The sequence below is a fragment of the Neovison vison genome, chromosome X (genome assembly GCF_020171115.1).
Source record: "Neovison vison isolate M4711 chromosome X, ASM_NN_V1, whole genome shotgun sequence".
In the NCBI taxonomy this organism is placed as follows: Eukaryota; Metazoa; Chordata; class Mammalia; order Carnivora; family Mustelidae; genus Neogale; species Neogale vison.
Window position 1 is genome coordinate 220,080 of NC_058105.1, and position 13,439 is coordinate 233,518.

The following is a 13,439-nucleotide window of genomic DNA, read 5'->3' on the forward strand; positions in this document are numbered from 1 at the left end:
ATTCAGTAGAAACGGGTCTTTGTTTTGGGCATCGAGACAGAAGCACTTGGTTGAAAACAAGTGTCACATTTAAAATAAAAGATCTGATTTCAAGTCCTGCTGCAAAGGACAAGTAGCAAGAGCTCGATCATCAACATTCTTAGAATGCCTTGCTTACCCCATCTATAAAATTGAGATGGTAAATGGTGACAGTTCAGAGTAAAACAAACCTGTGTGAGTCATGAACCTGAGATCCTTAATCTATCTTACTCTAACTCCTTGTGTGACCTTTGCAATTTACTTTCCCTCTAGTGTCTCAATTTCTACATTTACATGAAAAGATCGGATAATTGCTGGTAATTGCTAAGGTCCCTTCTAGCTCTGACATTCTGTTATTTCCACCCTCTCAAGAGGATTAAGAAAACAGAAGAAAGCATGGGATTAAAAATATACATGCTTGTGTGGGTCTACATACTCATATGTGTCTGTGTGTGTCAAAGGTTCTCCAAACTCTTTTACTGATACGTAGGTATGTATAGTGTATACACACACACATACACATGCACACATATGTGTGCATGTGTGTGTGTGTGCATATAATTTCTAAGCAAATCCAGATCTCTTCCTACTCAGAATTTCTAGAGCCAAGAGATTTGCCTATGTAAATTGTTCTCTTTCATGGCTCACACATTTTCTTTACTCTTAATATTGACTTGAGGGTATCAGGATCATGAAAAACATTAATCTGTAGTTTCATCAGCAGAAGAGGATAGATTTACTGATAAATTCATTCACCCATTTTTTTCAACAGGTATTTATTGCACATCAACTATGTGCCAACTACTGTACTAGCTAGATTTGGGTCAAACAGATCAGGGTTCAAATTTTTGCTCCTAAATTTATGAGCTATCTGACTTTGGGCATGTCACTTTACCTCTCTGAACCTGTTTCCTCCATTCGTCTATAAAATGGAAAAACAATAGTCCCCACATCACAGGATTGTGCTATTTCCTATCAACTGAATAAGGTCTTGCATTTGAAAGGTTTATCATGTGTCTGGCATATAGTAAGTGCTCAATGAAGAGTGAATATGAAAATTAAGAAGTTGTTCTCACCCCAATGAAGCCCACAGGAAAGGCAGGAGATGATTTCAATGATTGAAATCCTTTTATTACTTTAAGCTCCAGGTTTTTTTTTAAGATTTTATTTATTTATTTGACAGAGAGAAATCACAAGTAGGCAGAGAGAGAGAGAGGAGGAAGCAGGCTCCCTGCTGAGCAGAGGGCCCAATGTGGGACTCGATCCCAGGACCCCGAGATCATGACCTGAGCCGAAGGCAGCGGCTCAACCCACTGAGCCACCCAGGCGCCCCTCCAGTTTTAAATTTAAGCAGATATATGCCAAATATATCTTTCTTAAATGTGACTTATTTTCATACTTTATTCCTTTGTTCAAAAACTTATTTCTAATTCCTACAGCATTAAGTTTAAATTGCTTTGCTTCTCAATCAAGTTATTCTCTGACTCTATACATTCAATCACTTCTCAACATATCTTTGAACATAAGAAAAGTTGAATGTTTCACTCTTCTAAAATACCAGCGCACATGGCTGCCAATCCAGCTTTCCATATGTATCCTTCACATGATTGTATATATTTATTCATTTTCTACATCAGGGTCCTAATTCCTCTGCGAATACTTCCCTGACTCTAAGGCTCCTTTCTGTTCTAAAGCTCTATGATAGTTTTTACTAATACCCTAACTTACTTCTACATTTGCAACTCCTATAACACTTTCATTTATGTCCTGTCCTGGTTATTCAGTAGACTTTGTTAAATACTTAACCTTTTTCTCAAAATCTTTTTGACTTAGCTGTCATATCAGAAATGATTTGGGGCACCTGGGTGGCTCAGTGGGTTAAAGCCTCTGCCTTTGGCTCAGGTCATGATCCCAGCATCCTGGGATTGAGCCCCACATCAGGCTCTCTGCTGAACAGAGAGCCCCGCTTCCTCCTCTCTCTCTCTCTCTCTCTGCCTACTTGTGATCGCTATCTGTCAAATAAATAAATAAAATCTTAAAAAAAAAGAAATGATTTGGACAACCAGTTGTTGTAAGTATGGAAGAGTGTATTTAATTAATCATAAAACTATAACTTAGAGATTTCTCAAACATAGTAGTAAGGATGATATTTGGAGGGCAGAGTGATTTATCTGGTGTTCTTCAAGGTTACTTATTTTTTGAAATTACTGGCTTTTAGATGTAGGTGTGTACTAAGACAGTATGTCCAAATTCAGCTGGATTTGAGTTAATGTCAACAAGGTATCTATAAAGAGAAAAAAGGCATTGGACTGGGAGACAGGAGGACCTGTGTTTGCTTCTAGGCCAACACTTTCACTAACTAGTTGTATAATTTTAGACAGTTCAATGAATATGTCTAAATGTGTTTCCTGAAAAGCACACCATTAACTAAAGAGCTAAGAAAGCATGTTTCCTGAAATACACTGATTCTAACCAGTTTGTAAATCAGGTTGTCAGATCACATAGTGAATTTTGTAATGTCTCAACACCAGTTTCTGTATATAATTGTACTATCCCAATATCTTTTAAAAAAATCATGAAACTGCAAACAATCTTTCAGAAACACAACAGCTTAAAGCACAAATAAAAATATTTATGTTGATTACCAAGAGTCAGTTATTTATTCATTTAATAGGCAATAACTGAGTGACCAAGTGTGCCAGGCCCTGGGGATATAGCAGTGGAGACAAATATGTTGTGTTATATCTACCTTCAAAGAGATCACTGTCTAGAGTGGGAGACAGATAATTATAATTAAGGGTGATAAAGAAAAGGACAGATACCTAAACAGTATATAATGACCTGGAATCTTCAGGGATATCAAGTAATTTGGAAAAGTTAGAGCAAAAATCCTTGAAGAGATTTACAGATGAGAGGGTTCTCTGGTGTAGTGATTAAGAGTGTAAACTCTGAAATGAGTCAACCTGAGTTGAATTCCAGATCAGCCACTTGCCAGCTATATATCCTTGGCCAAGTTACTTAATCTCTTTGGGCCTTGTTTTCTTATTTGTAAAATCAGTACAACTTACAAAGATACTTCATAGGGTTGTTGTGAGAATTATAATGGGTTAAAACATGTGAAATGCTTAGAACAGTATCTGGCACAGAACAAACATCTTTCCCTACCCACTTGAGTGTCAACTGCACAAGAGTAAGAAATTTAGTTGTTGAATAATCAGAACTTAGTGAGTGGCCCATAGAAGGCACTGTTGAATGAATGATCATTAACCTAATTACCATTTTTTATGGGTATCATCCTAAGAGATGAGAAGTTTGAATAATCTCAGTTATTTTCATTGATGCCTTAATATAGGCTCACAGTATAATAATATAGTAATAAATTAATATATAGAATAAGTTAATTCTACGTTATTAATATAGATACTAGGTTATATATGCTATTAATTAATAATAATTAGTCAATGAATCCCTGGTCTCAAGGGGTTCATAATTTAGTAGGAAAGGTGGCAAACAGACAAGCATAATAAAGGATAAGTGTTATGTAAGGGAGCAGAGAGGAAATACACCCAATCCAATATTGAGGGTGTTATTGAATGCTTCCTGGAAAAAGTGATATTTAAATATAAAATTGAAGGATGGGAAGGACATTAGAGCCAGAGGGAATATCATGTGCAAAAACCAAGAGGTAAGAGAGGGGATGACAGAATGAAGTGCAAAAAGAACCATCACTGAATCTCCCAAATTTAGCATAATGCCTGGCACAGAGTAGATGCTCAGAAAATATTTGATAAATAAAAGGATGAATGAAAACAATTACAAGCAGATATAACAGAACTAATGAAGATACAAAGGTGTGAAAACAATGTTTTATAAACCATTTTAAGAGGGTCCGCTATACTCATAGTCTGAACAAATTAGGAGTAGAAATTTTCTCTAGAAGGCATGGCCCACGTGTTTTCTTCATATTCCTAGAGTGTACTGAGCTTATTTAGGTTTCCTACTTAGGTTTTACTAAATTGTAGCAAGAAGATATAGATTATACATAAAGAAACAATTTTGTATGATGGTCCAATACAGTGTCTAAAATAATCGTTATCAGAATCTTCATCCATAAATCCAATAAAATATCAATTTCTCTCACTTATAATTATAACCCATACTCTCTTAGTTTCTCTACATAAAACACATATTCTACACAAATTCTGAAAGTCTTTCCTCATTCTGTTTTTCCAAGACTGCAGCTAAATCCATTTGAGAGCCTGTAAGTTCCTACATAAGGCCAGTTTTATCCATACCCTATTGAAATCAGGAGGAACTCTTTATAAATGCCAGACGAAAAGCTGACCTATGGTCATCCTGATTCAGCAGTGATGATGCCAGAAGTAAACAATGCCAAGGAAATACAGATTCTTAACCGAAAAGCCTATAAGGATAGTGATAATTATTTTTCCCCATTGAAGCTGGAAAACAAATATAGGAGCAATATGACCAATAATGAGAGAATGGTACAGAAAAATTAGAGACAAAAAAAATAATGTGGAAGAGCATAGAGGGGCAGGAGGTAGGTACAAAGTTGTTCTGTGGAAAGAAAACTTGACTAAGAGTAAGGAAATGTAAATTTTAGTTTCTTAGCCTTTGCAGTTTTGGCAGGTCATTTTTCTTCTATAGGCCCATTTTTTCTCATCTGTAACATAGTACGTTTCAATGTAATTCAGTAAAACAAACATATACTGAGCACCTACTTAATGTCAAGGAATACACTAGATGTGAAAGATACAGAGATGAATACATACTGGTTGAATGAGTAAATGAGTGATCTTAGCCTCTCATTACTCGTAGTCTGATAGAATAAATGGACATGTAAACATATAAACTACAACACAACCTGTCACTAAATCAGATGAGAGATAATTGTGGCCTGACTCAAGGTAGGGGAAGTGTGGATGAAAAAAAATGGATGATATGCAGACTATAGAATAAACAAGATTAAGTGACTTATTAGATGTGAGCTATTAATCATGTCATATACTGAAATATGGAAGGAACATTAAAAAAATTAGGTTTGAGAATGTTGGGTTTGAGGTCCCCATGTAGTACATAAATGGTAATCCAGGCAGAATTATACATGGATTTTGACTTTATAAGAAGATATAGATCAATTTGATACTAATTTTAGGATTTTTTGTACCACCTCTGTGAAAAATGTTGGTGGTATTTTAGTAGGTATTGCATTTAATGTGTAGATTGCTTTGAGGTAATATAAACATTTTAACAGTATTTGTTCTTCCAACCCATGGGCTTGGAATGTTTTTCCATTTCTTTGTGTCATCTTCAGTTTCTTTCATGAGTGTTCTATAGTTTTCAGAGTACAGCTCTTTAGCTTTATTCCTAGGTATCCAATGGTTTTGGGTGCAATTGTAAATGGGATCAATTCCTTGATTTCTCTTTCTGCTGTTTCATGATTGGTGTATAGAAATGCAACAGATTTCTGCAGATTAATTGTGTATCCTGCAGCTTTACTAATTTGTGCATCAGTTTTGGCAGTTTTTTGGAGGAGTCTTGGGTTTTCTACATAGAGCATCATGTTGTCTGCAAAGAGTGGAAGTTTGAATTCTTTCTTGCCAATTTGAATGACTTTTATTTCTTTTTGTTGTCTGATTGTTGTGACTTGGACTTCTAGTATTATGTTAAACAACAGTGGTCAGAATGGACATCCCTGTCTTGTTCCTGACAGTAGAGGAAAAGCTCTTAGTTTTTCCCATTGACGATGCTATTAGCTGTGGGGTTTTCATATATGGCCTTTATGATGTTCACATGTTTCCTCTACCTCTACTTTGTTGTGGGTTTTTAATAAAAAATGGATGTTGTACTTTGTCAAATGCTTTCTCTGCATCTATTAAGGGGATCATATGGTTCTTATCCTTTATTTTGCTAATGCGGTATGTCATGTTGATTGATTTGTGAATATTGAACCACCCTTTCAACCCAGGAATAAACCTCACTTGAACGTGATGAATGATTCTTTTGACATACAGTTGTATTCAATTTGCTAGTATTTTGTTGAGAATTTTTGTGTCCATGTTCATCAGGGATATTGGACTGTAGTTCTCTTCTATTATTGGAATCTTTGTTTAGTTTCAGAATCAAGGTAATGCTGGCCTCCTAGAATGAGTTTGAAAGTTTTTCTTTCATTTCTATTATTTCATTTCTTTAAGAATAGGTACTAACTCTTTACATATCTGGTAGAATTCCCCTGGGAAGCCATCTGGCCCTGGACTTTTCTTTGTTGGGAAATTTTTTATTATGGATTCAATTTATTTTTTTTAAACTATTGTGTTATGTTAGTCACCATATAGTACATCATTTGTTTTTGTTGTAGTGTTCCATGATTCATTGTTTGTGTATAACACCCAGTGCTCCATGCAGTATGTGCTCTCCTTAATACCCACCACCAGGTCACCCATCCCCCCAACCCCTGCCCTCTAAAACCCTCCATTTGTTTCCCAGAGTCCATAGTCTCTCATGGTTTATCTCTCACTCTGATTTCTCCCCCTTCATTTTCCCCTTCTCCTAACGTACTCCATGCTATTCCTTATGTTCCACAAATAAGTGAAACCATGTGATAAATGAATTTCTCTGTTTGACTTATTTCACTTAACATTATTATGTATTCAGTTTCTTTGTTGGTTATTGATTGGTCTTTCAAGTTTTCTATTTCTTCCTGTTTCAGTTTTTCTAGTTAATATATTTCTAGGAATTTATCCATTTCTTCCAAGTTGTCCAGTTTGTTGGCATATATTTTTTCATAATACTCTCTCATAATTATTTGTATTTTTGTGGTTTTAGTTACTGTTTCTCTTCTCTCATTTGTGATTTTATTTATCTAGCTCCTTTCCTTTTGATAAGCCTGGCTAAGAGTTTATAAATTTTATTAATTTTTTCCAAGAACCAGCTCCTGGTTTTGTTGACCTTTGAATAGACAAAGAAAAAGAGAATGAAAGCTGGGGGCATCACAGTTCTGGGCTTCAGGTTACATTACAAAGCTGTAGTGATCAAGACAGTATGGTATTGGCACAAAAACAGATACATAGATCAATGGAACAGAATAGAGAGCCTCAATTCTATGGTCAACTAATCTTCGACAAAGCAGGAAAGAATGTCCAATGGAAAAAAGACAATCTCTTCAACAAATGGTGTGGGAGAAACTGGGCAGCCACATGCAAAAGAGTGAAACTGGACCACTTCCTTATACCACACACAAAAATAAACTAAAAGTGGATGAAGTCTAAACACGAAACAGGAAGCTGTAAAAATCCTAGAGAAGAACAAAGGCAGCCAACATCTTTGACAGCAGCTGTAGCAACTTCTCACTAGATATATCTTCTGAGGCAAGTGAAACGAAAGCAAAAATAAACTATTGGGACTTCATCAAGATAAAAAGCTTCTGGGGGCGCCTGGGTGGCTCAGTGGGTTAAGGCCTCTGCCTTTGACTCAGGTCATGGTCCCAGGGTCCTGGGATCAAGCCCCGCATCAGGCTCTATGTGAAGCGGGGAGCCTGCTTCCCCCTCTCTCTCTGCCTGCTTCTCTGCCTACTTGTGATCTCTGTAAAATAAATAAAATCTTTTTTTAAAAAAGATAAAAAGCTTCTGCACAGTGAAGGACACAGTCAACAAAAGTAAAAGGCAATCTACAGAATGGGAGAAGATATTTGTAAATGACATATGTAATAAAGGGTTGGTATCCAAAATATAAAGAACTTACACAATTCAACACCCCAAAAAACAACTAATCCAGTTAAAAAATGGTCAGAAGACATGAATAGACCTTTTTCCAAAGAAGACATCCAGATGCTAACACAGACATATGGAAAGATATTCAATATCACTCATCATCGAGAAATACAAATCAAAAACCACTATCAGTTATCATCTCACACCTGTCAGAATAGCTCAAGTCAGTAACAGAGGAAACAAGAGATGTTGGCAAAGATGTGGAGAAAAAGGAATCCTCTTGCACTGTTGATGGGAATGCAAACTGGTGCAGCCACTCTGGAAAACAGTATGGAGGTTCTTCAAAAAGTTAAAAGTAGAAGTACCCTACAGCCCAGCAACTGCACTACCAGTTATTTACCCAAATGATACAAAAATACAGATTCAAAGAGGTACATGCACCCTGGTGTTTATAGCAGCATTATCAACAATAGCCAAATTAAAGAAAGAGCCCAAATGTCCGTTGACTGATGAATGGACAAAGAAGATATATATGTGTGTGTGTATACACACACACACACACACACATACACATACACACACACACACACACACATATATATATATATATATACACACACACACACACATATATATACACTTATCTTCACAAAAGCAGGAAAGAATAAAAGAATATCCAATGGAAAAAAGTTTCTTCAACAAGTGGTGATGGAAAACTGGACAGCCACGTGCAAAAGAGTGAAACTGAACAACTTGCTTATACCATACACAAAAATAAACTAAAAATGGATGAAAGGCAATGGAATGGAATAATATTGAGCCATAAAGAAGATGAAAAAAATGCCATTTGCAACAATGTGGATAGAGTTGAATGAATTATGCTAAGTGAAATAAGTCAGTCAGAAAGAGACAAATATTATATGATTTCACTTATATATGGAATTTAAGAAATGTAACATGAACATGGGGAGGAAAAGAGGCAAACCATAAAATGGCGCCTGGGTGGCTCAGTGGGTTAAGCCGCTGCCTTCGGCTCAGGTCATGATCTCAGGGTCCTGGGATCGAGTCCCGCATCGGGCTCTCTGCTCAGCAGGGAGCCTGCTTCCTCCTCTCTCTCTGCCTGCCTGTCTGCCTACTTGTGATCTCTCTCTGTCAAATAAATAAATAAAATCTTTAAAAAAAAATGGACTCTTAACTATGGAGAACAAATTGAGGGTTGCTGGAGGGGAAGTGGATGGGGGGATGGGTTAAATGGGTGATGGGGATTAAAGAGGACACGTGTTGACTAGCACCAGGTGTTGTCTGTAAGTGATGAATCAATAAATCCTACACCTGAAATTAACATTACACTGCATGTTAACTACCTAGGATTTAAATAAAAATTTGAAAAGAGAAGATATGGATCAGGAATGGCTATATGGTCACCAGTAGTACACAAATTTAAGTCATGTGAATGGATGAGCCTAGTAGGATAGTGTGTGGAAGAATGACAGAAAGGAAGTCAAACTTTGGAGATCATACATATTTAAGGGACTGGCATGAAAGAAGTCCATCAAATAGACTGAGATGGGATGGTCAGAAATATGGCAGGAGAATCATGACAGTGTGATGCCTGGAAGCCAGGGAAGTAAAATGTTTGAAGTTGAGTGATCAACTATCAATTCCAACAGAGTGGTCAAATGAGATATATAAAGTATTTGCTGGTTTGGCATTGTGGAGATTACTAGAAAATTTTGTGAAGGTGCATGTATCTTTCAAGCAGCGGTTCTTAACCATGACTGCACATCAGTATGATATGTGGAACTTTATCAAGCTATATATTCAAGATCTTGGGTGAGACCAACAAATCTGTGTTTTCAAAAACTCCCACATGGTCCTTGAATATACCATGTTTTCCCTTACCTCTAGACCATTACAAACACTATTATCCTTTCTTATAGTAATGGAAACTCCCAAATATGATCCAGAACTCCTAGATGAACTCTAGATCCAGATATCTAACAGTTTATCAGGAATCTCCACCCATCATCTTTCTTTATCCAATAAACTTGATATAGTAAGGCGGCCACTATTTGATGTATGGTAGTCATGGAAAGTCTTTCTCATTAGATGGCATTAGATAAGTCTCAAAAAAAAGTGAGAGAAAAAGCCATTTAGCTATATGGGCACAGCATCTCCCACATGGAGGGTAGAGTAATGCAAATCCCAAAGCCAGAATGTTCTTGGAATGTTCTAGGAAGAGCAAGAAGGTCAACATGCCTAGACTGAAAGAAATGACGGGATACTGGTAGCAAAGGAAACCGGAGAGGTAGGAGAGGGCTGGATCCAGAGGAGTTGAAATAATCTGACTTGTAATATTAAAAGGCTCACTCTGGCTGCCGTGTGGAGTACATATTCAGGATAGGGCCTTAGGGTGCAAGCTAAGAGGCTGTTGAAACAGTCTAGACTAGAGAAGGGTAACAGTGGAAGTGATAAGATAAAATTGAACCTTAGAATTCTGGAATTCTGCTTGTATTTTCTTCCATGGGTGTACCTGCCTGGCTCAGTCTGCAGAGCATGTGACTCTTGATTTTGGGATTGTGAGTTTGAGCCCTGTGTTGGGGGTACACTTTGCTTTTAAAGTAGATCTCCCATTGAAATACCTGTTTTATCTCAGGGTTTTTTTTTTTCCATTTCAGTGATCACCTATACTTTCCCAACACAGTGAGTGTGTGTGTGTGTATGTGTGCGTGTGTGTGTGTGTGTGTGTGTGTGTGTGTAAATGCACTTTAAGTCTCTGTCTTTTCCTAATGTAGCCTGACCTTGGCCTGTCTGCCATTGTGTATGCATGACCTCTCCACAGGACTTATCTCTATGCCACTTATAGTGTACCTCAAGTATATCCTTCTACATGGCCTATCATACTTCCTTCTGGGCCCCTATGTTCACATTCATGTATTGTAAGTATACCATGGAAGTAGCAAATATTGTATTAAGCATCTGGCCACATGGTGTTTAGATTCTGGTTTTTATTTAGCAGGACACATCCCTGCCCCACATATATACTAACATATATTTCACTTTCTCCAGCTATGCTACTTCCCCCCGCATATTAATCAGAAGTTGAAGCTTTAAAACTTGATAATGGAGTAAAGCAAGTCCTTGTCAATGTCAGGAACTCTGAGGTAGCTGATGTGTCCATGTTCCTCATTCCCCTGGAAGGGAGGCCAGCTTGCTGCAGGTGACAACAGCACAGAGGATTACATTTGGTTCTGGGAGCAGTTTATTTTCAGAACTGACATCCTACCCAGTACTAAATATAGCCAGTCTCTTCCTTTCAAACAAGGTTTCTTTTCTGTTAAACTTCAATAAAGCTCTTAGCCCTGTATTACAAGGTCGGCCTCCCTCCTCTCTTGTTCTCTCTCTCTCTAGCCCCCCAAGCTCATGAACCTTATTCTTGTTCTATTCCCTCTCCCCAACTACCTTATTTGCTCTCTCTGGCTTCCTCAGTTTCTTCTGTTTCTAACTTTCTTCTCTTCCTTATTCCTCTTTTCTGCTTTCTTGGTGTCCTTCACTGTCTCCTCTGGGCAACTTTCCTCTTCATGTCTCCAGGTTTGTTTGTTTGTTTTAAAAGAACATTTTTTACATAGCTGTCCAATTTTCCCATTTAGAATGGCAAAGATTAACAAGGCAGGAAACAACAAGTGTTGGAGAGGATATGGAGAAAGGGGAACGCTCTTACACTGTTGGTGGGAATGCAAGTTGGTATAGCCACTTTGGAAAACAGTGGAGATTCCTTAAGAAATTACAGAGATACCCTATGACCCTGCAATTGCACTACTGGGTATTTACCCTCAAGATACAAATGTAGTGAAAATAAGGGCCACCTGTACCCCAATTTTCATAGCAGCAATGGCCACAGTTGCCAAACTTTGTAAAGAGCCACGATGCCTTACAACAGACGAATGGATAAAGATATGATCCATATATACAATGGAGTATTATGCCTCCATCAGAAAGGATGAATACCCAGCATTTGTATCAACATGGACGGGACTGGAGGAGATTATGCTGGTGAAATAAGTCAAGCAGAGAGAGCCAATTATCATATGGTTTCACTTACTTGTGGAGCATAACAAATAACATGGAGGACACTGGGAGAAGGAGAGGAGAAGTGAGTTGGGGGAAATCAGAAGGGGAGATGAACCATGAGAGACTGTGGACTCTGAGAAACAAACAGAGTTTTAGAGGGGAAGTGGTGAGGAGTTGGGTGAGCCTGGTGGTGGGTATTAAGGAGGGCACGTATTGCATGGAGCACTGGGTGTGGTGCATAAACAATGAATCTTGGAACACTGAAAAATAAAATAAAACTACAATTTAAAAAGATTTACTTATCTATTGTGGATGCAATTTCCCTATCAGATAGATGATTTGAGAACATTTATCCCATTCTGTGTGCTGTATTTTCACTTTCTTGATGATATGTTTGGTAGCAAAAAAAGTTTTGATTTTGGAGAAGTACAATTTATCTATTTTTTCTTTTGTCATTTGTGCTTTTTTTGTTTAATCTAAGGAAGTTTTGCATAATCTAAGTTCATAAAGATTTACTCCTGTGCTTATTTCTAAGAATGTTTGTGTAGCTTTAGCTCATAAATTATTTTGATAATCCATTTTGAGTTGATTTGTGTATATGGTTTGAAGTAGATGTCCAACTTTATTCATTTATGTGTAACTATTTGGTTGTCCCAGTGCCATTTGTTGAAAAGACTATTTGTTTCCCCCATTAAATTATCCTGACACTCTTATAGAAAATCAATTGACCATAAATGTAAGGGGTTACTTCTGGACTCCCAATTCTACTGCATTGATATATATGTCTATTCTTATGCTACTACACTGTCTTGATTCCTACAGTTTTTGTAGTAAGTTTTGAAGTTAGAAAGATTGAGTACTCCTATTTTGTCCTTTATAGGATTTTTTTTTTTTTTTGCTATTCTGTGCCCCCTTGAATTTCCATATAAATCTTTGGATTCATCAACTTCTGCAAAAAATCCAGCTAGGATTTTGATAGGGATTGTGTTGAATCTATTGGGGAGTATTGCCATCTTAATAAGACTAACAAGTCTGATAAGAAGACTTATTAGGTCTTCTGATCCGTGAACACGGACTGCCTTTCCATTTATTTAGATATTCTTCAATTTTTTCCAACAATATTTTGCATTTTCCAGGATATAAGTCTGTGCATTTCTTTTGTGAAATTTAATCCTAATTATTTTATTCTTTATGATGCTATTATAAATAAAATTGTTTTCTTAATTTCATTTTCAGATTCTTGATAGCTAGTGTGTAGAAATACAATTTATATATTGATCTTACATCTTGTCATCTAGCTGAATGTGTGTGTGTATGTTTGTGTGTGTGCATGTGTTTTAGATAAAGAAGTTTCTCAGGAAGTCTGTTACAAATAATAATCATGGGCTGTTGGGTAATAGTAGTGGAGAAAAGTAAGTCATTTGTATTGTTGAATTGTAATCCATTGTACGGTTATAACCACTCCACCACTCATCCCCTGTAATTGGTACAGATTTGCAATAAAACTAAAAATTATTTGGGTCCTGATGAACTCACATAGTCTAACTGGAGAATAAAGAGATTATCAGTGCCTTATATTCAGAATTAGTAAAAAAAAAATAGTGAAAGCAAAACCCTTTC